The sequence below is a fragment of the Pteropus vampyrus genome, unplaced genomic scaffold, assembly GCF_000151845.1.
Source record: "Pteropus vampyrus isolate Shadow unplaced genomic scaffold, Pvam_2.0 Scaffold1492, whole genome shotgun sequence".
Lineage (NCBI taxonomy): Eukaryota > Metazoa > Chordata > Mammalia > Chiroptera > Pteropodidae > Pteropus > Pteropus vampyrus.
Genome location: NW_011890273.1, coordinates 1 through 3,526, shown reverse-complemented (window position 1 = coordinate 3,526; position 3,526 = coordinate 1). Strand labels below are relative to the sequence as shown.

Genomic DNA, 3,526 nt, shown 5'->3' with positions numbered 1-3,526 from the left:
AAGTGCAGTAATTTACTGAAATGGCCTATCTTATTCTGACTTGTAGTTAATTCTAAATTATTCAGATTTTATTCAAAATTTCTAGCCTTTAGTCTCCATGGGACACTAAAGGCACTGTCACACTAAAGTTGGGAACTTGACTCCAGGAAATTTCATCTTTGGTCCCCAGCTCAGCCAGTAAAAGGAATCCAGGCCCGATTTCAGCCTTTGTGGAGACGAGGAGGCCTGTCCCTCCGCCCCGCGCCCCACCCCCGCCCCCGCCGCCCGCCCGGGCTCCTCCGGGGCGAAGGTGACACGAGCCGAGCAGCTCCGGGTCCCGGACCCGCGGCGCCCCTTGGTCCTGCGGGATTCCGCTCAACCGGGGGGACGACCGGACCAGGTGGACGCACGTCCTATCTCCTCCGCTTGGCAAAAATCTTAGTTGTGAATTCTGAAGGACCTCACAGCTAGGGACTAAGTTCGCCTCCAGGTGCTAAGGGGCGTCTCTTTGATTTTGACATTATGAAGCTTTCGGCGGTCACAAAGGACTGAAAACCACAGCTGTCTTTTGGGGTCCCCCTTGGCGGACGTGAAAACAGGTGTGCGGCGGGAGAAAATAGCCGAGAAGGGAGAGGTGGGGAAGAGCAGAGAATGACAGGACGGGAGGAAGTAGGGAGTGGAGGGAAGAGGAGCCAGTCGCTGGGTGTGGGCGGCCGCAGATCCTCACTCTGAGAGCTGCCGCCGGTTACTGCTCCGCGCTAGAACGCAATCTCAGAAACCGCGAAACTGCTGGCGGGGCGCTGGTTCTTGCGAAGTTTCCTTTCCCGGTTCTTTGGGAGGGATGAAGTGGCTTGCGAGTGAGTGGAAGCCAAGTCTGGCGCCTCGGCTTCCTTGAAGGTGACTGGCGGGTAGAAAAACACACAAAAGCTTGGGAGCATATGTAACTTTGATAAATTTATACTAAATAAAAAGTAATTTCTTAATATTTATGATCTTTCTAAAGTTCATCATTCGTATTTTGAATTTAAATTTGTATGTAGTCATATGTATATACTAAAGATTCAGGGTTCTGTGTCATGTGTAGAAACGTCTTCCACTGTAAAACTATAATTTTTATTTTTATTGGGGCAGTTTCGAAGTAAGGAATTGGATCATTATTCCCTTTTTAATGAGCGAAACAGATGAGCTAATAAACTTCCAGATCCTCTCAGCCCAGGAGATTACTGCTGGTCAGCGAGAGTTACTTCACCCTCCCCAAGAGGGTCACTGAAAAGTGTCACTGATGTAACAAATAAAATCAGTCACATCCAGTCTTTATGTAGTACTGTACCCAAAATACAAGAACTAACACTCAATGATTACACATATGCAAAGTTCCATGTGCCAGGCATAGTCTACAAATGTTACATGTGTTTACTCATTTAACCCTCCCAACAGGCCTATATCATATCATAATCCTCATTTTACATATGAGGAAACTGAGACACAGAAAGATTAAGTAATCTGTCCAGTCACTCAGTCAGTGAGTGGGATGTAAAAGCAGGAATTTGAATGAAGGCAGACTGGCTCCACAGGATATACTCAATTTATACTAATCCTAATAGAAGAGAAACAAATGGTAACAAATGCTTGACAAGAAATTTAAGTTTGTATATTTCTTTTGAAAAAAAACACCAAAGGAGAAATTATGTAACAGGAATAAAACTATCCTGCTTCCCAAACATCCTTCTTATCCCAATAGCTGCTCCCCCAGAATATTCAACTTAAACCCAATTCCTGCCAGAACAAGGTTTTTCTTCTGCTTTGTGTTTTCCTCTCACCTGCCCCCACACCTTTATCTATTCTGTTCTTTCACTTCCAGGTTATTCATTTTTTTAATTTTAAAAATATGAAAAATACATAAAGAAGATAAGTAGCTATCCATATTCCCACCACCTGGAATTAACTACTGTTAATATTTTTACATGTTTTTCTTTCAATCTATTTTTAAAGATATTGTAACTTGTTTACAAAAATTACACATGCTTATATACAAAAGTCAAATGATGCAGAAGTATAAATATGCAAAACTTTGAAATCTTAAATTCAAAAATAACTTTTAACATTAGGTAAAAATTCATGGAGTCATTTTTGGTATATCTACAGAAAAAATGTACATAATTATGCTTTTATATAATCAAACTCTTAATATTCTATTTTAATATTCTATGATTTAATAGTACATGAATTTAACAGGAAGAAGACATTTTAAAAATGAAGGAATTGTTCAGCTTCCAATCAAATTGATTTCCACAAGAACATACTTTTCTGAAATAAACTTCTAGGCTAAAAAAAAAAAAAAACAATTATAATTTAATTAAGTTAAAGACATCAAAATTTGGAATAATTTTTTTTAAATCAAATTTGTTAAGGTGTAATTTGTAAGTAATATGATGCATCCACTTCATTTGATGACTTTTGACAAATAGATATACCCGTGTAACCAGTACCTTGTTCAAGAACATTTCTGTTACTGCAAAATATCCTCTCGTGCCCCTTGGCAATCAACCCCACCACCACCACCACCACTCCCTGTCCCAGGTAGTCAATCATCTAGTTTCTGTCACTATGGATTAGTTTTGCCTGTTCTAAAAATTAACACAACGGACACACTCAGTATGTTCTCTTCATATCGCTCAACGTGATGATTTTGAGCGATTTTGAACATCCATGTTGTTGCTGTGTTTCAGGAATTTGTTACATTTTATTACAGAGCAGTACTCCATTGATTGAAGATATCACAATATATCCATCCATATCTTGATGGAGACTTGAATTGTTTCATAATGTAAACAGAAGAACTGCCAGAATGTCTTGTTCCTTATTCTCAGGTTAACAATAATTAAGGGGGAAAGTTTATTTTGGTTAGTTTTCCATCAGCATATACTTAACATAAACCATACACCATGCTATGTGTATTGTTAGATTACATCATTTAACCTATGCAACTGTAGGAGGTACTTAATATTGTTATTTTTATGACGCTTGAAAAACTGAAGCCCAACAAATCGAAGGACCTGGCCCAAGGTCAAACAGAAGGCAAGTGGTGGAACCAGGACTGGAGGGGAGGCCTCCCAGAGGTTGTCCTAACCAGAAACTAAACCTAATGTCTTTGTAATAACCTCGGTTTGTCTCAGGCCTGGGAACCAATATCCAACCAGTTCCTGGCCCGTGCGAGTCTGCTCCTTTTGGTCTGAAGCTCCTCTGTCAGGGATCCGAAACATAATACTGCTGACAGCCCTAGGACTAAGGAAATCCTTAAAAATTCTAAAACCCCAAGTTTTCTCATCAATAAGGCATTGAATGTCGACTTCTCTAGGTTTGAATATTTTACATTTGAGCAAGGAAACCTCCCGCTGCTGGGGAGAAGTTCTCGGCTCTCCATCAAACTAGATCAGCCCGTTGGACGTACCGACTTCTACTCTCAATGTCCTGAATACTCGATCGGCATCTTTTGCGTTTCAGTTGGTTTTCTTTGGACTTACCCTACCTAGTGTGCCACCGCTTC

At 40.5% G+C, this 3,526-nt stretch overlaps 1 long non-coding RNA gene across 1 annotated transcript in view; it reads right to left on the bottom strand.

Moving 5' to 3' along the window:
- The window catches only part of LOC111734497, a 3,664-nt gene extending 144 nt beyond the window's left edge, over window positions 1–3,520 (bottom strand). Inside the window, exon 1 of the long non-coding RNA XR_002778467.1 lies at window positions 2,959–3,520. This is a non-coding gene — a long non-coding RNA (uncharacterized LOC111734497). The remainder of the gene's footprint in view (window positions 1–2,958) is intronic.
- Between the last annotated feature and the right edge of the window lie 6 nt (window positions 3,521–3,526).